Source organism: Ovis canadensis, chromosome 6 (genome assembly GCF_042477335.2).
Source record: "Ovis canadensis isolate MfBH-ARS-UI-01 breed Bighorn chromosome 6, ARS-UI_OviCan_v2, whole genome shotgun sequence".
NCBI lineage: Eukaryota > Metazoa > Chordata > Mammalia > Artiodactyla > Bovidae > Ovis > Ovis canadensis.
In genome coordinates, this window is record NC_091250.1 from 48327079 (window position 1) to 48352079 (window position 25001).

Here is a 25001-nt window from a genome sequence, read left to right on the forward strand (position 1 = left end):
ATATCTCAGCTAAATATTATGTGGTCCCATGGTGTGTGCTCTTGCCTGGAAAATCCCATAGACGGAGGAGCCTGGTAGGCTGCAGTCCATGGGGTCGCAAAGAGTCAGATACGACTGAGCAACTTCACTTTCATGCATTGGAGAAGGAAATGGCAACCCACTCCAGTGTTCTTGCCTGGAGAATCCCAGGGATGGGGGAGCCTGGTGGGCTGCCTTCTATGGGGTGGCACAGAGTCGGACATGACTGAAGTGAGTTAGCGTGTAATCACACAAATATACTTAAACACTATTCCAGCAATTTACTAGAAATATTGCTGAGTAAAAGACCAAGTATTCTTTCATTGAAGCCAAAAACTGATTTTGTTTTGTTTTGAGCTAACAAACCATACATTTACTTGACTTTTTCTGTATGCTGCTTATAACTTAGTCCCAGCATGACTTTTATTTACCTGACTGAATCTGTTAACACAGTTGCAATAGGATTCTACACAATTTGTAAAAAACAGAAGATATAAGATTAAAAACTAACTCTCCACAGGGATACTATTTTAGGTGTTTGTCTATTAATGTGTTACTGAATTTAAACATTTTGAAAACTAGTTATTTAAAAATCTAAAGTTTTTTTTAATCACTTCATATTTATATATAATATGAATTTGAAAATGAACATTTTAAATGCAAATATATCTATAATTCAAATAAATAAGATTTAACTTTTATGAGAACTGAAATTAGTAAGTTGGTTATCATGAAGAGGATATTTTTCAGAACATATGTTTGGTGAGTCAGAAATTATGGAAAATTCTGGTAGTTGAGTTTATAAACTTCTCTAAATTTCCTTTACTGTGAAAAATAAAACAAAATGAAAAGTCTGCAAAAGTTCTAAGATCACAGACAGCAAAGGAAGTGAAAACTTAACCACAGTCAGGTAGTATTCAGGCTTGGCTTGTTAAATTCTGATGTGTGAAGTCAAATTTGCACCTGTCATGGGATCTATCAGTGTTGGCAGGGGACATAGGAAGTTAAGCTTCCACACTTTACAGAGCAGCATTATCATCGAATAAAGCAACCTTTGACGTGTCACTATTCACAGTATGCTGAAGTCTGACAACATGAAAAATGAGAGAATGTACAACCAAAAAATGTACAGGATTCAAAAGCCAGTCTTTCTCTTCCCACACTATTCCCTATCACCATGTGATCCAGTGAAATAAATCATGGGGTAATGGATGGCAAATGGTCATCAAAGGGCCCTGAAGTACAAAAAACCCAGAACCTTCTTTCCCCAAGTCCATGTGATTTCTAGCAAATAACATTACTGGGTAATGACTTAGTTGTTCTGGATGAAATATCTGAGAACTTTTTTCCCTGTACATCCTCTGAGCATAAACTTGGTGATAACATACACATTTTAGAGACAATTACGTTCTTTTGCAAGGAAGCCAAAAAGGCTTCTACACTATGTCACCCTGGGGCAGACGAATGAACAGAGGAGTCCTCAGAGTGCTGTCTTGGCAATCTGCCACTGAGTGATGGCAGCTGATTAATAATATTCAATGAAATAGTAATTCAGGCATGACTGAACTGGCTTATAAACTCTATGGTACTAACAGTCAAAATTGGTATAATCTAATTTTAAATAGTCCCAAAATATGAGAGGGTCCTGCACTCTGTTACTTATATAGTATAGGATACAAGAGTTAAGCAAGATGCTCAGCATGTCCAGTCCATGATAATCAGATGCCAATTTTAACATCATCCTCTAATTGAAAGCCGAAGTCACTCAGGCATGTCCAGCTCTTTGCAATCACAAGGACTGTATTGAATTCTCCAGGCCAGAATATTGGAGTGGGTAGCCATTCCTTTCTTCAGGGGATCTTCCCAACCCAGGGATAGAACAGAGGTTTCCTGCATTGCAGGCAGATTCTTTATAGGCTGAGCTACCAGGGAATCCCTAATCATTAATTCAATCTTACCAACCATTTTTCCCCCCAGAAACAAAAGGTGCTTACCACCTTCTATAAAATGATTATTCATAAAGTTCTTATGCAAATGTAATATTGATAAACTGATGTTCACATGGCAGAACCAGATACAACATATTAAAACCACTGTTTACTACAGAAAATTATTTTCTGTGTATTAATTGGTAGTAACATAATGTACTTGAAATTACAGATATCGAAGATCATTTTCAAGGATTGAAAATTCACTTAAAAATTGTTGTGTCAATTTCAATGTTAGTAAAAATCATTTAAAGCCCTATATTATTCTATGATTTTTACAAGTGAGACTATTTTTAAATGTTTCTCAATATTTTCCTTTCCTAAAGGTATATAGTAAACTTCTACAAGAATTTCTTTTAAATTTCTAGGGTTTCCTCCTAATTCAACCAAAATCAAAACAAAATAAACTTAACAAACTCCAAATTCTTAAGAAACAAAGTGAAAAGGCTTTCTAACACCTAAACTCCTGTCTAGGAAGCTCATGGGAAATAACAAGCAAGGTGTTTGTATACTTAAGTTTGATGGAGAAATAATAAAGAAAGAAAATCTCAATGCTGAAGATATAACAAATACATCTAAGTAACAAACATCCTACTTCTGAGGGCAGCTGAGAACATATCTTTAGTTTCAAGGGTACACAAAACAAATGTCCCTACTTCCTTTAGCCATCATAATTAGAAAACAAAGATGTGAAGTCAACTCAAAGTGCTGCTGACTCAAATGTCCTGCTTACTTTCAGGCAATAAATGCAAAGTATGTTTGTGCCTGAGGATTTTCAGCACTGTTTCTTTTTTATGTCTGGGGACTTTGGCTCAGATTCCAACTAAACATAGTGGTTCAAAACAATTAAGTATTCACACCCAAATCCTTGTTTCTCTACATCACAAAATCAGCATACACTTGGCATTCCTGGCAGTTCTTGGCACTGTGACTGGGGGTCAGAACTGAGACACTCTGGCAATGCAATGTGGAGAAAGCTTCTTTACTGCAGCTGCCAACACTTCTGTTTGACCCAGTGAATCAACTTGAATCCCTCAATCCCTCTCTCACTCTCCATCCATCATTCCCTCAGCAAGGAATGAACGTTAATTACAATTTAATTTTAGATGTTGTTTCTAATGAAATACAAGATCAGTGATATTTCAGTATGGTCTAGAAAGTCTGAAAAACAGGAAATGTTTTCATTAGTGTGTATATATATATATATACATATAATGTTTTTGTTTTAAGCTTTCCCTGAAATACTGTCCTGCCACTGAGATTCTTCCATCTGATTTCAAATACACACCACACCCCAAACATTGCTTTGACTAGTTTCATTTGCTTGCTTTTCTTCCTGAAGAGTGTGATTTTACTTCTACCTTCTTGTCTTTGAAGCATCAAAAAGAGATGTCTCTGTCATACTTTAATAAAACATAGGTTTTTCAAGTACAAAAAGGCACATGTGCTAATAACCTGGAGTGCTAAGCAAATGCAGTACTCTGTGGCAGATATATCTTTTGCAGTTTTAGAGCGTCCTAGGAGCAATAAAGTTACAATGTTCAGCTCTGCCACGATCATGTTATGCCTCACCTTGAAAAACATTAAAAATTCAAATTAAAAACTTTTTAGTGAATGAATAAAACATAAGACCCTTTTGTCCTGTTATAATACTGTTGCTGGTGGTAAAAGCAGAGAAATGAGAGGTAAACTCATGCTCCTGTGTTTTAGTTGACCATATTATTCACCTTTTGTGAGAATGATCATCTTTATGGTGATTTCATGCAATGATTGACTATATTCCCTGGCATCAGAAACAGAAATTAGAATAATGCGGTTGACTTGGTTATATTTGGATAATTTTTGTGCTATTCTGAGTATCTTTAGCTAGATTTAGGACAATGTGTAGTCGTTTTGCTTGCCTTATAAATAATAAATATGGCTATTATGCCCTAAACTTTAATCTGTGGAGATTCTGATATATTGAATGTGTAAATGCATCAGAAATATGCTACAACAATAATCATTATTTGCTCTCCCAAAAACAGTAAAGCTTAATCTCTCTTATTTTCTCTATATAATATCATAAATAATGGTTGGTTCAAGAACAACATCGATAGTTTAACATAAAATTTGCTGGTAACTAACATAAAATCAAAGATTGTCTCCCCCTCCCCCCTCCTACCCTTTTCTGTTTGTTCTCTGCTATTTCCTTCAGGAATTCTAACATGTATCAACTGTCATTTTAAAGAGAGTCAAATTTTACAATTTCAGCTTTGCTTTTATAAAACTACTAATCTCAGGGGCTTTACTGTTTCACCTCTCATCGATTCTGGTGTCCTCAGCTACTATTTATCTTTCCTATTCTATCTTGGCAGTACATAATTTTACTTAGCTATAGATACTAGGGGATAAATTACACAAAATTCCAAAATCATTCTGCCCATTGAAGAACATTGTGAAAACTGCTAACTAACCAATTCTACTTATTTGGCTAAGTGTATCAATTATTTTCAATGTATAGGTTGGAATGATAGCCTTTGAATTCCTAAGGGAAGAAACAGTTAAGTAAGGAACCGGAATACAAAATTTAAAACTGTTTAAATGGAAAAATAAGTGAACTGGTTCTTTCCTTAAAAATTATGGAGGAAAAGTATTCTTTAGCTGTATATGATAACAATCTAATTCCAATAAAAACTAAGTGCTCTAGCAAGGATGTTTAAAAATGGAATTTTTAAGGCCATATTGAGATTTTAAAATAAACAACTTTCAAACTTGAATGACCTTTCCAACAGTGAGCACATGGAAACTATTTGAAATTCTGAACATCAACGAAGTAAATCTTAGAACAAAGCACTCATTATTTCTAATGATATTAAAATCTGTTTAGTCTTCAGTCTTTTAAATGTCAAGACATATTATTTGTGGATGATCAGAGCAATATAAAGTGTTTTCTTGAGCAGAAAATAATTAAACACAAAATCAAGCATATTTAACATCCTTGAAAAGTTACTAAAACACTCATCCAGAAAAGTGGTTTTTTAACATTCACTCTTGCAATTAAATGAAATCCATATATACCAAGGTAGGCAACAGATTTTTCAATTTGAAATCAGATTTGACAATACTCTCAAAATCTATACATTATTTATCATGTCATGCAGAGGTTATATAAAGATATACAGACATAATTTAATGTTGAAAAAATATTTACAGCCACAGCTCAAATTAAGTAAAAACTCTACTTAAAATCTAAAACACTTAAACACAAATGATACTTTTGTCTCACAATTATAGTTTCTGATCAGAAAAATTACTTCAAAATAAAGTTCAATATCTATTTTTTGGTGAAATAACTCAATTCTAAGAAAATGCTTGCTCTTTTCCTGACTGAATAATTATAGCACTCAGTAAACAAGCACAGAAGTCCTGGACCTCGGGATTGTACCACATTCTAAATTAAGGTTTAACCACTTAGCATCTTAACTCTGAGCTACTTTCTACTCTTCCCTCTGACAGTACATTGACTTTGTTTGTTCTGAGTTCCATATTTGTTTGAAATACTGCTTTGTTGTCTAAAACATGGTCTACACCCTTATCCAGATACTCCAAATCTTGAGGATATTGGAGAACTTTACTTAAGACTTTACAGAACTCCTTACTTAAGAGAGACATGACAAAAGATAGAAAAAGATTAAAGGAGATAGAAAAAAGATCTCTTCTTGTTTTATCTCATTATTATTCACTATATAAAAAAAAGAAATACCTCCTTCATGGAATATAATATCCCCTCCAGACAGGAGCTTGTTTCTAACTTCAGATCACAATTCAAAGGCACTGAATACCTTAAGTTTTTACACAGATGCTGTCTCCAACTGGACTGTAGTTAAACAATCTAATGTAGTAAACGTATAATATAACTTACTAACTTTTCCAGCCTCTGTAACATATTTTCTCCCCCTCTTCCTCTTTTTATCAATACCTAATACCAACAAAATAAAATACCTCAGTAGAGGAACCGGCCCAACTGTTAATATAACATGTTACCTGCTTTTTCTTAATAAAAATAAGACACAGCCCCTGCTCTAAAGTTTAGGGTTCAGTAGATTGGAACCAAGAAGAGAACTAGTTACAATACAAGGTGGCAGGTCCAGCATTAGCACAGGATGTGGTGGAATCATCAGAGAGGAATCCACCAGGTTAAGGAAAGCTTTGGTAGGTAGGAAAGGTTTCCTCAAGAAAATGGCAAGTGAGCAATTATATAAAAAGTGAAAGTTGTGGTGGGGCAGAATATAGGGAAAATTGTTCTCGTAGAGAGAACAAAAAGATCTACTTACAAGTGAAAAAAAAAAACCATGGAGATAGAAAAGGATGATTTGTGCAATACAGAATGCAACAGAAATGGGAAGAAACATAAGGATGAAAATATGTGAAGTGCAAACATCAGGATAGCCGTTTTTAAAGATTTCTGTTCACTCTAAACACATATAAACAGAGAAGTAGAAAATAGAAAAATACTATTTCACTGATTTCCTTATAGCATATTCTGTAAATTGACAGATGCCTAGACTCAAGATTTCATAATGTGCACCTAGACAATATTAAAGGTTTGGAAATGTTGTACAACACCTACTATAAACACATTGCATCACAGTGTTGCAATCATCCAAGCTCAGGAATAATTTTAATACACTTTTCAAATGGATTCCTATAAGTATTACATTCAACTTTAGGAAATGCTAAGTGAAGAAAGCTATAATTACTTTTATTTTGCTGTTGTGAATAAACACCTACATTGTTATTTATCTTCAAATGTTCTTCCAACTAATGAAGAAATGCAGAAAATGAATTTTTAAAATATTTATTCGGTGTTTTAGTGATCTTGTTGTTCAGTTGCTAAGTCATGTACAATTCTTTGTGACCTCATGGACTGGAGCACGCCAGGCTTCCTTCATCCTTTACTATCTCCCGTTTGCTCAAACTCACATTCATTGAGTCAGTGATGCCATTCAACCATTTCATCCTCTGTTGCCTCTTCTCCTCCTGCCCTCCATCTTTCCCAGTGTCAAGGTCTTTTCCAAGGAGTCAACTCTTTGCATCAGGTGGCCAAGTATTGGAACTTCAGCTTCAGCATTGTCCTTCCAATGAATATTCAGGGTTGATTTCCTTTTGGATTAACTGATTTGTTCTCCTTGCACTCCAAGGAACTCTCAACAGTCTTCTTTAGCACCATGATTCAAAAGCATCAATTCTTCTTGCTCACCCTTCTTTATGGTCCAACTCTCACATCTGTACAGGACTACTGGAAAAACCACAGCTTTGACTAGACAGACTTTTGTTGGCAAAGTGATGTCTCTCCTTTTTAACATGCTGTATAAGTTTGAGTTTTTCTTCCAAGGAGCAAGCATCTTTTAATTTCATGGCTGCAATCACCATCTGCAGTGATTTTGGAACCCAAGTTAAAAAAATCTGTCACTGTTTCCACTTTTTCTTCATCTATTTGCCATGAAGTGACTGGACTGGATGCCATGATCTTAGTTTTTTTGAATGCCAAGTTTTAAGCCAGTTTTTCACTCTCTCTTTTCATCCTCATCAGGAGACTCTTTACTTCCTCTTCACTTTCTGCCATTAAACTAGTGTCATCTGCATATCTGAAGTTGTTGATATTTCTTAGGCAAGAATACTGGAGTGGGTAGCTATTCCCTTCTCCAGCGGACATTCCTCACCCAATGATTGAAACCAGGTCTCCTGTATTGCAGGCAGATTCTTTACCATTTGAGCCACTAGGGAAGCCCTTAGTGATCTAATAACACTCAGTTGCTAAATTTAAAAAAATGAAACAATTTCTATACATCTAGATAGAACACATTTCCCCAAATACACAGTACTAAGCTTATGTTCCTTTCTATTCACCAGCTTATTTATACATAAAGAATATTACAGTTATAAACCTCTAACAGGTTTTCTGGCTATTTGAGGAGAAGAAATTGTGCCTGACAGCAAGTGGCCTGCTATATTCAATTCCATTTTCCACCTCTTTCCTCTTCACTTCCAACACCCTTCTGTAAAACCCAGTACTTAATTGAATACCCAGGGGTGTTACACATGAAACATTTTGAAGTAGTTTAATGGGGATGATTTACAGCAATATACAGGAAGATGTGCTGAGAAGGTTTGAAATCATCCTCTGTGGTATATCTACATTATAAGCTGGAGCATCTGACGACCACATGACATTTATTAAAATCCAACGGGATTAGACCTCATCAAGATCCTCAGACTCTGAAGCTTATAAATGCTGCATATCCGAAAATATAGGATTTCTCTTTTTATTAGCATACCTAAGAGAAAAAAAAAAAAGGCCTTCCATGGTAGCTCAGATGGTAAAGTGTCTGCCTACAACGCGGGAGACCTGGGTTCAATCCCTGGGTTGGGAAGATCCCCTAGAGAACGAAATGGCAACCCACTTCAGTATTCATGCCTGGAAAATCCCATGGACCAGAGAGCCTGGTGGGCTACAGTCCATGGGGTCGCTAAAAGTCGGACATGACTGAGCGACTTCACTCACTAAGAAAAAACAAATTCAATGGGTTGATAAAATACATGGTTTTTTTTTTTCCCCCCTGTTTGATTTCACACAGAGTAACATGTACAAAGCTACTGGTGGATTTGCGCTATTCCATATTTTGTGTAACTTAGTACTAATTACATCTGGTAAGCCCTAGGATTATTATAAACATTTAAGAAATACCAACTGATGTTTATGACCAACTGCAAAAGGACTGACACTAGAAGTTTATTGCACCTACTTCAATAACTACCTCCCGCCCCACAATTAACAGTGTAAGAATAAAGAAAACTGTAACAAAGTAAGTATGAAAGAGGTTTTAAAAAATAAAACAAGGTTGAAAGTGACTTGGGAAGACAAGAGTAGTAATAAGTGACTTAAAGTAGATGCAGTCTACTGAAATGCCTGCAGAGAAAGGAGAAATAAGAGATCCAATTTGTCCTCAGAAAACTCTTGGGAATCCTTACTTAGAAGCAAGAGTCCCAGAGGAGTTATGGATGAAAGGTGTATATGAAAACAAATATATCTTCTGACAGTTAGTGAACACAGGGGTGGAGGAAATTCCAGTCCTCCTTGTTAGTCCTGCACAACTAGCATCCTCCTTACTCTCCCATACTTCACTGAAGAATTCTCCCTGGAGACAGGAGCTTCTGCCCCTACTGCCTAGTCAGGGTCTGTGGTGCACTTTCAGAAATTTGATAAGAAATTGTTAACTCAGCAAATCTTAAGTTATATAAACATTCAATTCAATTATATTGAAGACAATGATAATAAATTCAAAACTATCATATTTCCAATTATTTTACTATTTGTTACGTCCTTCACATTATTTTTCTGTACTTATATAGTAGAAACACTAGATGCTCTATATGAATATAATAGCAGGGTACTGCACACTTTTTTCTAACTGTTCAGTGACATCATATGATAGCTTGAAACTGGCTATAGGAATATTTACGCATTGATGAAAATTAGCAAACTCTATAAATCAGAGCTTTATTAACAGTTTTGTTGTTTGTCTCAGTTTAAAAAAGTAAAGGAGAAACTACAAATAATACAGATTAAACCTGCAAGTGTGTTGTATCTACTGCTCAAGTTGAAAAGATGTTTTATTAAATAAATATAATTTTTACAACTGTGAGAAATATTTTAACAACAGATCACATATCAGATTAAATTAGAATAATTTAATTGTATAAAGTTTTGGTGTACTGGGATGCAACACCATTTCTCAAATTAAGGTTGAATCATAACCAGAGGTTGATTATGGTTACAATAATTTGGTAAAAACCAGTGAAAACATTTTGTGAGATTCAATTGGGCCTATGGAATGTATTCTAAAATAATATTTTATGATTATTTGTAAATTGTATGCTATATATCCTTTATATTAGTAAAATTTATAATAAACATTCATTATGCATATAGGCACACATCTCTTCATTTTTTTTTCTGTTTGTTTGTTTAGAGAACCAATTTTTAAACATTTATCAGTACATCCTGGACACTAGGAATAAGCTGGTGAAAACAGGGATTTTAAGTTAAAAGCAGGAAAATGTACGTTAAAATTTACTACAAAAGTATACACTCAACATTCTTCATTCATGCTATTACCAGATGCCAATATCATTAACGCTTAAAATACTGCTTTCTCTTCTATTCTATGCCAATATATCTTTTTAGGTCATTGATAACGCTCATGTCTCTTAAATTCCTTCATGTTTTAAGTATTGTTGCCACTCTATAACTGATTCTGCAGCATTTCTTCTGACCTACACTCTAGTTTATTAGCTGTGCTTCTACTAATTTCCAATGAGATTTGATCTCAATTATTACATCTCATATTCTAGAAGTTTTCTTTGTTTAGTGTTTTCTGCTTTTTTCTGAATTTCACTGGTCATCTTTGAGGGTCTTATGCTTTTACCAATTACTTTTATTTTCTTTCTTATCTATTTAACATAGTCATTATATTTATTTTATATTTTACATTGAAATTTTTTGAGTCTGGTATCTTTATCATACGTATCTTTGTCATAATCACTGTCTCAAGCATTTTCACCACAAACACTTTTGCTGAATAACTAACTTGCCTTAAGGCAATTTGGTCGCAAAAATAAAATAATAAAAAATGAAAAAGCAATGGGAAAAAGGCTATAATGAAACGTGAGAAATTAATAAGAAATTTAAAATGACTTTATTGAGAAATACAAAATATTTGAATACTTTTAAAATGTATTTAGATTCATGGCAATACTGTGTAAATTACTAATTTTATTCTGTGGGTTGTACCAAACCACTTGCCTTCAAAGTTTTTCATTCTTAGTATTTTATACACTCTGTCTCCTTGTCGATTCAATTCATTGTTTGGCATTGCAACCTTTCTTTTTCACTAAAATCTTCCTTCATTAAAAGAGATATCAGTTCTTAAATAGTTTTTTATTATTCTTTCATTCTTGGCATATGGTCACATGTCCATTAAGAGATATTCCAAAGTTCTGCGGAAAAGGGTGGGTTCAATTCTGTGCCTTTAAGGTCCTCAACCTCTCCTCTTCTCCAGCATAATGTATTTCAAAGTAAGAAACCAACTCTTTGGACAGATCACCCTCATCTATCATGATTTTCATAACTTTTATATCATATATGCCAAACTAAATTGTCAATTCATTATTTAATCTTTTATAGTAAAATTGCCGTAACACAAAATAGTTATATAATAAAAATGTTTTCAAGTGAAATTTTTGTGGCAAAGATATGTCTATGGCAAAGACGCTTATGGCAAAATACTTAGAACTTTATTTTTATCTACTGTGTCTTGCCCATGATCCCTCATTTCTGTATTTTGTAATTGTGTTATGTGATTGTACTTTTACAGCTTTCTATCTTCTCTATGAGAATCATTAAAAGCCTGGGCTGCAAATGTAAAATTCCACAAAGATTTTACATTTGTTTTTATAAAATATTTGGAAACATTACTAACCCTAAGTCCATTTTAAGTTTAATATTTCTCTGTACCATGTGAATAGCATGAATTGTCATGAATTCCACATGATAGTCTTCATGACCATGAATTCTCATAGTTTTGCACCCTTTTCCTAGTCAAAGCTGAGGAAGATTTTCTTTTTAGTCCACTTTTATTTGTATAACTTTAAAATTCATTCTTGATTGTATCCTTTGTGTTTTCAAACTTAATGCAAACTGAGAACAGACTCTGAAAACTGGGTGAGCCCAAACTTTCCCACACGCATGCTAAAACCATCAAACGCAAATCCCTGGGCCAGTCACGATCTGATTAAAGATGCCCCCAAAGCCCAGTGAAATCTTGCAAATTAACGAACTATCATCATTTGTTATACGACTCCTTTCCCTGACTTAACTGAATTTTTTATTTCCTTGAAAACTCACCTATGCATTAAATTGATAGGTTTTTGCTTGTTTGATTTTAATCTTATGCAGTATTTTTAGGTGTTTTTAAGCAAATTAAATTTAGGATGTTTAGACTTCAATACTGTCAAAAATCAGATTTATAAATATAACTATGCAAAGTAGATTTAAAAACATAACTGAAAAATAGAATATATAAGATGAAAGATTAAAATGAAAAAGTCTTCAAGTATGTAACTACTAATAGTTTTAAGTACTAAGATTAACATAATGTATTTCATCCCTGATTATTTTGTATTTCACAAAAGTTTCTCTAATAAATGTAAATTACATTGGGAAAGAAAACTGTTTTGCGCCAAGCATTATTATAAATGCTTTACATTTGCTACCCCACTTAATCCTGACAACAGAACTTTGAGTAGAGTAATATTTTTATTTCCATTTCACAGATAAGAAATAAGGGGACAAAAAACTCTGTGAAGTTCATAAAGTTAGTTAGTGATGAGCTGGACATTTTTAAACTCAGGCTTTATTGTGTTACTATCCCTTGGTATGAATTGAAACACTTTCTTCATTCCAACTTAAACATCTTCTCACTTGGGGGCAATAACAGTCATAAGATCCCCACTTTAGTCTCTAGATAGGCTTCTAGTTACCTACATGGTTTCAATACATTTATTTTCTAGACTTAATTTTCAACAAGTGTGAAAATTCATGATTTAAACTAGATAATATCTAAGGACCCTCCAGTTGAAGATTTTGCATTCGCACTGGTTTATTAGACAATGGTTCCAAATCAAGAAAGGAGTATGTCAAGGCTGTATATTGTCACCTTTTCATTTAACTTATATGCAGAATACATCAGGCGAAATGCTGGACTGGATGAAGCCCAAGCTGGAATCAAGACTGCAGGGAGAATGTCAATAACCTCAGATATGCAGATATGCACCACCCTCATAGCAGAAAGTGAAGAGGAACAGAAGAGCCTCTTCATAAAAGTGAAAGAGGAGAGTGAAAAACCTGGCTTAAAACTCAACATTCAAAAAACGAAGATCATGGCATCAGGCCCATCATTTCACGGAAATAGATGGGGAAACAATGGAAACAGTGACAGACTTTATTATCTTGCGCTCCAAAATCAATGTGGATGATGACTGCAGCCATGAAATTCAAAGGCTCTTGCTCCTTGAAAGAGAAGCTATGAACAACCTAGACAGCATATTAAAAAGAAGAGACGTTACTTTGCAGATAAAGGTCTGTCTAGTCAAAGCTATGACTTTTCCAGTAGTCATGTATGGATGTGAGAATTGGACCATAAAGAAGCTGAGCAACAAAGACTTGATGCTTTTAAAATATGGTGTTGGAGAAGATTCTTGAATCCCTTGTACTGCACTATAAAACCAGTCAATCCTAAAGGAAATAAGTCCTGAATATTCACTGGATGGACTGATGCTGAAGCTGAAGGTCCAATACTTTGGACACCTGATGGAAAGAATTGACTCATTGGAAAAGACCCTGATGCTGGGAAAGATAGAAGGCGGGAGGAGAAGGGGACGACAGAGGATGAGATGGTTGGGTGGCATCCCTGACTCAATGGACATAAGTTTGAGCAAGCTCCAGGACTTGGTGATGGACAGGGAAGCCTGGCATGCTGCAGTCCATGGGGTCACAAAGAGTCAGACACAACCGAGTGACTGAACTGATTTCTAATGTATCATGAATTTAAATTTAACCATTTAATTGAAAGATTAATGGGTAAAAAAGGTTCCAACTTCTTTGGATAGATAACAAAGAGCATGATTTCTGGATCCTATGATAAAAGTATGTCTAGTTTTATTAAAAACAAACAAACAAACAAACAAACAAAAAAAAACAGCACCACTTATCTCCCTAAGTGGCTTTACCATTTTAAATTTCTACCAGTAATGAGGCTCCACATCCTCCCTAGCATGTCATGTTTCAGTATTCCAGATTTGGACCATTCTAGTAGGCCTGTAATGGTAACTCATTGTGGTTTTAAGTTTCATTTCCCTTGTGGCACAGGAGGGGGAACATCATTTTCATACAGTTATTTTTCACTGCATATCTTGTTTGGAGAGATGTCAGTTAAAGCCTTCAATTAGATTCCATTTGTTAATGTCTTTTTCTCATCGCCGAGTTCTTTAATTTTGGATTCTGGTTTGAAATAGGAAAAGGAGTATGTCAAGGCTGTATATGGTCACCCTGCTTATTTAACTTATATGCAGAGCACATCATGAGAAACACTGGGCTAGATGATGTACAAGCTGAAATCAAGATTGCTGGGAGAAATATCAATAACTTCAGACATGCAGATGACACCACCCTATGGCAGAAAGTGAAGAAGATCTAAAGAGCCTCTTGATGAAACTGAAAGAGGAGAGTGAAAAAACTGGCTAAAAGCTCAACACTCAGAAAGCAAAGATCATGGCATCCGGGCCCATCACCTCATGACAAATAGATGGGGAAACTGGCAGACTTTTTTTGGGGGGGTGCAAAATCACTGCAGATTGTGACTGTAGCCATGAAATTAATAGATGCTTGCTCCTTAGAAGAAAAGTCATGACCAACCCTAGACAGCATATTAAATAGCAGAGACATTACTTTTCCAACAAAAGTCCATCTAGTCAAGGCTATGGTTTTTCCACTAGTCATGTATGGATGTGAGAGTTGGACTATAAAGAAAGCTAAGTGCCAAATGATTGATCTTTTTGAACTGGGGTGTTGGAGAAGACTCTTGACAGTCCCTTGGACTACAAGGAGATCCAACCAGTCCATCCTAAATGAGATCAGTCCGCTGGAAGGACTGATGTTGAAGCTGAATCTCCAATACTTTGGCCACCTGATGCGAAGAACTGACTCACTGGAAAAGACCCTGATGCTGGGAAAGATTGAAGGTATGAGGAGAAAGGGACAGCAGCAGATGAGATGGTTGGATGGCATCACCGACTCAATGGACATGAGTTTGAGTAAGCTCCAGGAGTTGGTAATGGACTGGGAGGCCTGGTGTGCTGCAGTCCATGGGGCTGCAAAGAGTCGGACACAGTTGAGCGATTGAACTGAATTGAACTGAGTGTTTTATCAGATACATCCTTTGCAGATATTTTCTCCCAGTCTGTGTTCTGTCTTTTCATTTCCTTGAGTATTGAGATATTTTCATCTTTTTTCTTATGTTGAAAATACAGAAATGAGTCACAATGATCACGTTTCACAACATTCATGTTTACTAAGAGAAACACATTTACTAAGAGAAGTTGAAGTGAAAGTTTAAATGACCTATTGTCTCACTACTTTTCAACAGCTTATTTATACCTGAAAAATAAGAAAATATTTTGGAGAGAAATTCAGTATGAGTTTTTCAGTAAGAAATACTTGGTTGAAGTCAAGGAAGGTCATTTGTAGCATGTTGTTATGACTGCAACTCTGCAGTCAAGATTGCCTGAGCTCAAATCCTATTTTACTCTTAATACTCTGTAGATTTTGCTATTTTATTGTACTTCTGTGTGCATTAAGTTTCTTGTGTTAAATTTGAATAATTATATTCCTATTTCATAAGACTATCAAGATTAAGTTAGTATGTATATGAAGAATTTCAAATAAGACCTGGTATATAGGAAGACCTGGTATAAAATAATGCTTTATTTACTTAATGTTAGTTAATGTGGTGATTCTGCTGATTTGCTGATGTTGTTGCTACCATATACAATTTTAAGGAAAAAAGAAAATTTATCTAAAACACATTTGGAATTTCAGAATATCATAGGTCAATGCTGCTTCACATAGAAAAATTTACTAAGCAGCTTTACTGGATATGTGTTCCATGTGTGTACATATGTGGGTTGAGAGAAGAGGCTGTAGACCAACCCCATCTCTGGATATTAAAGTCATTTTAAAAGCAATCTAAGTATCACTATGCCTTGAAAAACTTCACACAGTCAGGTGAATATTAATTTGCTTCTTTATAGACAGTAACCCTCTCTTTAGGAGAAACTGTAAAGCTCTGAAACACTGCTCTGTTTACTACTAGAGGAAAAAAAAAAACTGGTAATCAACTATTACTTTATGGTCATTTGTGCAGGGGTTCATTTATTTTCTGTAGTTCAAGTCAGAAATACAATGAATACAAATCTGTTTCTTTATAGAGGGTAAGCTTCTCTTTATGAGAAATGTTAAGGCTCTAAAATATTGCCTTGTTAACTATGAGATAGAAAACTTAACTATTATTACTTTATGGTCATTTCTGCATGGATTCATTTATTTTCAGTACTTCAAGTCAAAGTTATGATGATGAACGATGGTCTTTCATAGCTATTGTTTGAGTAGCTATTATATGCTACTTGCTTTTATGATTTTTTCTAATTTTTATAAAAACCTTCCTCTTAAATACTACACTTCAAATGGTCATGTCTGTTGTTACTATATTAATCTTACAGATGGGGATATTGAGGCTTATACAGAGAGGTAACATTCACAAGTTCATGGCTAGTAAAGAATGTGACATCTAGGATTTGATCTGTTTCTGACCGATCTTAAGTGCTGGATCTGAGCCTGTGTCTTTGTACAATATGATAAATTTTAATATACGGAGTCACATTGTCAGTTTTAAGTAAATGTACTAAATCTAGGACTTTGTCATAGATGTATATGGCTCAAAAACAACTTGCTTTCCAAATGCTTGCCAGAAATTTATGCTATAACATATGATTTTCTTTTTTAATAAGATGGTGAAATTCCAACTATAGTGAAATTTTGTGGGGACTTTAGGTCTAAAGAAATAAAATATAATACAAATATGAATCAAAATATTGTAAACATTAGGTTATATAATTCTGAGCCAACCTTTCTTTATTAAATATTTATTCTCTCATCCTTTTACACAGTTTATTTTGAAATCACTGGCAAAAATTATAAGCTTAAAATCTACAGTATAAAATTTCAGTTATGTTCATGGATAAGGTATTTTTGAATAATGCATTCATGGAAAAAACTGAGTTCTAACTCAGTGGTGCTGCCTTTCACATAAACAGAAGGAATATGACTATGTGGGTGTCAGTGGTGCCACAGCATTTACTATGATAATTACTCCAAGATAATTATAGAAGAAATAAAGAAAAAAATCTTTCTTACACGAACAGAATCAAGTTATTCTTCAAACTATTTTGGTATGAACACATGCCACTACCATCGCAGACTACTAGAATGCACATATCTTATTCTGCTGAAATAAAGTCTCCTCATGGGAAGGATGGTCATAGATGGAGATCTTTTTCTTTCAGGATTTACTTCCATGTTTACATGTAGTTTTCTTAATTCAATAACTAGGTAAATAATATAGCTATGCTTCATATAAGTTGGAGGAGTCTCTTATATATCTTATTTTATTCAGATGCTATTATAGCACATTGCAATCATACAAAGAAAATAAGGTATTTTACTTAACACAACAGTTAAACATATTGCTTCATTGTATATAAACTAATGCATATTTACTAAATTGAAGTTTTTATAAAGTTACTCTTTTTAAACAATCAGCCTAAAATCTTCACAATTATACTAGCTTCTCATAGATCACTTTAGAGCTTATTTAAACATTAACTCAGACAATTAATTTTTCATTTTCGAAAGCTTCCTAATGGTGCTAAACTTTATATTTTCAAACTAACCAAGTATTTTTTGAGGAAACAGAAACTTCAGCTGCAGGCTAGCGTAGGTCTGCATGTTGCTGATAATTGTGGGATTTAAAAATAAATTATATCACTTAATAGATAATATAGACTTTTCAATTCACCACCTACTAGAATCTCATAATATACCTGTGAAATGGTTTAGATATTTTTTTATCCCCATTTTACAATTCAGGAAAACTTACTCATAGAAATTGCTTAAGAGTCAGAGTCAGGAACAAAATTAATGCTTTCGACTCCAGATTGCACTCACTTTCCCCTATACCACTTAGATGATGAAAATGATTGTCCCAGAACCAAAAGCTAAATAATCTACTCTGTAAATTACCACAGAATTAATGATACCGCTCAAACATCCTCAGGAAATCCTCTCTTTTAAAAGAGATTGGTGTTCACTCTGAACAAATAAACTCTGGAAAATCTCTGGGGAAAAACAGAATTATGGCAAAATTTTCAGCTGGTTACTTTTTTCTCATTCTTACCAGTCTCTTTTACAGAAAATTCAGATCTCCTCAAATATTCACACGTGGACTAAACAGAAACAAAAATGCTGAAACTGCACCCATTCCAAAAGAAATTATTTTCCCTTTCTAATGGCTCATTCACTCCAGAAGATCAATGGAACAAAATAGAAAGCCCAGAGATAAATCCACACACATATGGACACCTTATCTTTGACAAAGGAGGCAAGAATATACAATGGAGTAAAGACAATCTCTTTAACAAGTGGTGCTGGGAAAACTGGTCAACCACTTGTAAAAGAATGAAACTAGATCACTTTCTAACACCGCACACAAAAATAAACTCAAAATGGATTAAAGATCTAAATGTAAGATCAGAAACTATAAAACTCCTAGAGGAGAACATAGGCAAAACACTCTCAGACATAAATCACAGCAGGATCCTCTATGATCCACCTCCCAGAATGCTGGAAATAAAAGCAAAAATAAACAAATGGGATCTAATTAAAATTAAAAGCTTCTGCACAACAAAGGAAAATATAAGCAAGGTGAAAAGACAGCCATCTGAATGGGAGAAAATAATAGCAAATGAAGCAACTGACAAACAACTAATCTCAAAAATATACAAGCAACTTATGCAGCTCAACTCCAGAAAAATAAACGACCCAATCAAAAAATGGGCCAAAGAACTAAATAGACATTTCTCCAAAGAAGACATACGGATGGCTAACAAACACATGAAAAGATGCTCAACATCACTCATTATTAGAGAAATGCAAATCAAAACCACAATGAGGTACCACTTCACACCAGTCAGAATGGCTGCGATCCAAAAATCTGCAAGCAATAAATGCTGGAGAGGGTGTGGAGAAAAGGGAACCCTCCTACACTGTTGGTGGGAATGCAAACTAGTACAGCCACTATGGAGAACAGTGTGGAGATTCCTTAAAAAATTGCAAATAGAACTACCTTATGACCCAGCAATCCCACTTCTGGGCATACACACCGAGGAAACCAGAATTGAAAGAGACACATGTACCCCAATGTTCATTGCAGCACTGTTTATAATAGCCAGGACATGGAAACAACCTAGATGTCCATCAGCAGATGAATGGATAAGAAAGCTGTGGTACATATACACAATGGAGTATTACTCAGCCGTTAAAAAGAATTCATTTGAATCAGTTCTGATGAGATGGATGAAACTGGAGCCGATTATACAGAGTGAAGTAAGCCAGAAAGAAAAACACCAATACAGTATACTAACACATATATATGGAATTTAGGAAGATGGCAATGACGACCCTGTATGCAAGACAGGGAAAGAGACACAGATGTGTATAACGGACTTTTGGACTCAGAGGGAGAGGGAGAGGGTGGGATGATTTGGGAGAATGACATTCTAACATGTATACTATCATGTGAATTGAATCGCCAGTCTATGTCTGACGCAGGATGCAGCATGCTTGGGGCTGGTGCATGGGGATGACCCAGAAAGATGTTCTGGGGAGGGAGGTGGGAGGGGGGTTCATGTTTGGGAATGCATGTAAGAATTAAAGATTTTAAAATTAAAAAAATAAAAAACTAAAAATTAAAAAAAATAAAATAAAATAAAATAAAATAAAATAAAATCTAAAAAAAAAAAAAGAAATTTCTGAAGATAATGCCTAACTCTAATAAAACAATACTTATCCTACTTAAAATGGTGACCTTCATTATGATGACAGATTCTGAATGTTGCTGGAGACTAATATAGAAGGTGGTTTTATGTTCTCTTACAGATCCTTCCTATGAAATCTTGGTTTGATTTTTACTATGACTCAGAAGTATTTTCAGTCATCCCTAACAGATGTTCCCCAATAGCATTTCCAAACCTTTTCCACTCCACTGCCCTTCCCCAATGTTCCACTGCCTTAAGTATTACTGAGATGATTATAATCACTTCCCATGAATTTCCTCAACTTTCCTTCTCTGTATCAATCAAATGAATATGACTTTAGGTCATAGTTCAATCAAGTCTTCTTAACATCTTTCTAAACCAAACTGCTTTTATAAATGGCCTTTAGAACTAGACAAATAGAGTAAATATAATACTGCCCCTTTGATATCTTTTCCTACACAACCCCAAAATTCCCCCATGTATTCGTGTTTGATGTTTCATTGCTGTTGCTAAGTCACTTCAGTTGTGTCCGATTCTGTGCGACCCCATAGACGGCAGCCCACCAGGCTCCGCTGTCTGGGATTCTCCAGGCAAGAACACTGGAGTGGGTTGCCATTTCCTTCTCCACTCTAGCTATTCATGTACATATAACTTCACCAGCAAACTTGGAATAGACTCTACTGGTATTGTTCTTTCACATCCACTCACGGCTTACTGCTTGCACTAGTCTTTCATTAACACCACAAACACTATAAAGAAACGTCTCTTCATATTTTAATCAGTAGGTTCCTTCATCTCTGGACTCCATGGACTCAGAGGGTAAAAGCATCTGCTTGCAATGTAGGAGACCCAAGTTTGATCCCTGGGTATGGAAAGATCCCCTGGAGAAGAAAATGGCAACCCACTCCAGTACTCTTGCCTGGAAAATTCCATGGATGGAGAAACCTCGTAAGTTATAGCCCAAGGGGTCACAAAGAGTCGGACAGAACTGAGCAACTTTACTTTCTTTCACAGACCATATCCAAATAACATTCAGTAACAGTTAAGATAACCACCTCTCAAAGAAGGATTTTCTCCTCAGGAATAATGATCTCTACTGGCTTCTCTTTCAAACTTTTTCTTTATTTCCTTTTCTCACAAAATATAAGTATTTGCAACAATATGTCAATGGATTTCTCTCCTCTCCTCTATTCCTCTTTTGTAATTCCATCCCATGTTGGCTTTACCTTTCACCTCCAAACAATGTGATGTAAAACCATTATCTCATCCTTTCTTTATAGAGCCCTGCTTATACTTTCCAGTCATATTCTGATACTTATATTCAGACAAGGGATAAAATTCCAACTCTGACACTTATTAGCTATTTAATTTTGGTTAAGTTGACTGACTTCACCACCTTCTTCTTGTAATATATGCAAAAGCCTGTGTAAGGAGTAACTAATTTATGTAAAATTCATATAACTATGTCTTAATATAAAAAGGACTCAGTAAGTGCTAGCTACTATTTACACTTACCCTATACGTCTTTCCTTCTATGCTCATTTCTATTAATTTTCTATTTGTCTAGTTCTAAAGGCCAAAAGCTAGGAATCTTCTTTGATTTTTTCCTTTTAGTGGCCCCAGAGTTATAATAAGGTACCATAGTCTTCTGGCAGCATAGTTTCATTGCAGCTCACTTTTCCCCCTTCCCATTATAGTTATCCTAGTCTGAGAACATATTGCCTATCATGTGGACAGTTTAAACAGTTCCAACTGTTTCCCTGATTTCAGTTTCTTGACCTCTGGTTCAGCGTTTATATATTGGGGGGGGGGGTGCTGTTTTCTTTTCCTAATGTGTGTGTGTGTGTGTGTATATGTATATATATATATACATATATAATATATATATTCACTCCTGGGAATTTCCTGGTGGTCCAGTGTTAGGACTCTGCTTCAACTGCAGGGGTGACAGTTTCAAACCCTACTTGGGGAATTAAGATTCTACAAGTCACAAAGCCTGGCTAAATTATATATAATCATTCCACCATTCAAATCTTCTCATTCTTTGCTACTTCCTAAATATTAAATTTAGTTTGATATTTAAAACCTATTACTAGCTCATTTTCATTTACCATGTCAACTTGACCTGGTCATTAAAATAGATAAGGTTCCAAACAAACTAAACTATTGGTTGTTTCTACCCAGAGTCCACTTTTCTGATACTATTTAATCCTTCTGAACTACCCTAATAAATGAATTTCATATATTTCTTACCATTCATAGTTTAGCTACAATGATATTAATACTTCTTCTATAAAATCTTAATCCTCTTATCTATATTCTCTACCCATACTACAAAAAGGGGCATATGGAACTCCATAAATTATAGTGTGTGAAGCTCAGCAAATCTCCCCCAACAAACCAATTATAAAACTAGGCAAAACTGACCAAATCTTTTTCAGCGTTCTTAAATTTAACCAAAAGCATACAATAAACTGAAAATCACTTATTCAAAAAACAAACAAACCTACAGAACATTATCTAAGAGGAGTAAGTCCATGGCATTTTATCCTTATCTTCAACCCCACTCCTCAGGTCCATTAGAAAGGCAGTTCCAGCAAGTAGAGAAAGACATGAAAATCAAGAGCTTCTATGTCACAGGGTTTAGGATTTGATTCAGAGTGGTATGCGGGGAAAAAATCATTCAGAGTCGTAGAAAATGATAATAATCTATGTATCAATGAAGGAAAGTCAATACCTTACAAAGTAACAATACAAATTTGATCAAGCAGAGACCAAACCAGATGACTAGCCAGAAATTTAACAAGGAGACCTTTGATTAACTCTGATAAATCCTATCTATTTCCTTAACATGATAAAAGACCTCTATGGAAAATAATCAGTTAACTCATACTCAAATGTGAATGATAAAATATTTTCCAACTAAGACTGGAAACAGGAAAGGTCTTCTTCCCTCAAAATTATATACTAGAGTTTCTAACAGTGTAATTGGGAGAAAAAATAAATAAAATTTTCAAAGCAATCCAGATTTGAAAGGGACAATTAGATTTCTTAATTTGCATAACATGATATTGTTTTTAGAAAATCCTAAGGGATATACAAAAAATTTCTAGAACTATTGAATTCACCAAGGCCACAGGTGACCAGATCAGAATATCAATATTTTGTTTGCTGTTTAGTGGCTAAGTCATGTCCAACTCTTTTGCAACCTCATGGACTGTAGCCCGCCAGCTCCTCTGACAATGGAATTTCTTAAGCAAGAATACTGGAGTGGGTTTCCATTTCCTTCTCCAAGGAATCTTCCCTACCCAGAGATCAAAACTGCATTTCCTGCACTGAAGGCAGATTCTTTACTGCTGAGCTACTGGGGAAGCCCATAGCAATATGTGCCTGTGTGGGCGTGTGTGCGTGTGTGTGTGTGTGTGTGTGTGTGTGTGTGTGTGTGTATGAAAACAAAATGAAAATAAAATTCAGGAAATAATTCCATTCACAGTATTATAAAAATGAATAATATCCTAAGGAAGAAATTAAAAGTGTAAGGGAAGCCCAAAACTTGCACAGTGAAAAGCAAAAAATAATATTTAAAATATTATTATTGTATTAAAACTATAACATTCTAAAAAATGGAGCTACATTCTATGTTCATGAAATAGAAGGCTCAATATTCTTAAGATGGCAATCTTTACAAGCTGACTTATGCATTCAACACAATCCTTGTCAATTTTCCAGAAAGCCGTTCTGAAGAAACTGAAAGCTAATCCTATTATTTATACAAAATGAGAAGAATGCAAGAGTCATATATAAGTTTGAAAAAAAAGGAAAAGAACATATTTGATTTTAAAACTTATTGTAAATCTCCAATATGTTACTGGCATAATGACAGGCACACAGATCTAACAAACAGGAGTAAACGTTCAGAAATAAACACATCTGTTTATGGTCAACTGATTGTCAACAAAGGGGCCAAATATATTTAGCGAGGGAAAGGATAATCTTCCTTTGAAACAGAGTAGGCAAACTGTATATTCACATGCCAAAATACTGTCTTACACCACACTGAAATACAAACATGAAACAGCTTCTAGATCTAAATATAAGGAACTAAATATATAAATTTTAAGAAGAGAGCAGGAAAAATCACAGTGACCTTGAATTATTCAGAGAGTTCTTAGATGTAATGCAAAAGAAAGATACTTAAAAGAAAAAACTGATAAACTGAATTTCAACAAATTAAAATTTGCACTTCAAAAAGTACCATTAAGATGGGGGGGGTGGGGAAAGACTGGGTGAAAGTATCTGCAAACCATATATCTGATAAAGAACTTTCATAAAGTATACATAAAGAATATACATAAAGAATATTTAATCTAATTAAACAAATATAGAATGTGAAAAAACTATCAAAAAATACAAACATGGCCAGCAAGCACAGGAAAAGATACTCAGTATCCTTAATCATCAGATAAACACAAATGAAAATCTTAATTAGATACCAGTTTTTATGTTTCACAAAATTGACAAGGATATGAAGAAACTAGAATCCTCAAATACTGCTAGGGGGAATGTACATACTCTGGAAAACAGTTGTGAAATTACTTAAGAAGTTACACTTTACCACATGAATGAGCTGTCCCCTTTCAAGATATCTTCCCAAGAAAAATGTTATGAACTTTGAATGTTTCTATCCCTTCAAAATTTGAGTATTATAGCCCACAACCCTCACTGTGGCTATGTTTTGAGATGGGGACTCTAAGAATGTAATTAAGGTTAAATGAGGCCACCAGGTTTGCACCTGATCTGAAAGGATTAGTGTCTGTAAAGGAAGAGACACCAATGACTGCTTTTTTACCCTCCTTCCATGCACATACAAAGAATAGGACATGAGGGCACACAGGAAGAAGGCAGCAACCCAAGACAGCTCTCATCAGACACCAAATCTCCTGATATCTTTATTCTTATCTTTCATAAGAATTGTGGGGAAAAAAAAAAAAAACATTGTTTAAGGCAACCTAGTCTGAGGAACTAAAAAGTGAAAGAGGAGGGTGAAAAAGTTGGCTTAAAGCTCAACATTCAGAAAACAAAGATCATGGCATCCGGTCCCATCACTTCATGGGAAATAGATGGGGCAACAGTGGAAACTGTCAGACTTTATTTTGGGGGGCTCCAAAATCACTGCAGATGGTGACTGCAGCCATGAAATTAAAAGACGCTTACTCCTTGGAAGAAAAGTTATGACCAACCTAG

General features: G+C 34.8%; 1 protein-coding gene across 2 annotated transcripts in view; it reads right to left on the bottom strand.

Moving 5' to 3' along the window:
- GRID2 (glutamate ionotropic receptor delta type subunit 2) overlaps window positions 1-25001 on the bottom strand; it is a 1666133-nt gene that overhangs the window by 1266320 nt on the left and 374812 nt on the right. The gene's annotated exons all lie outside the window — the stretch shown is intronic.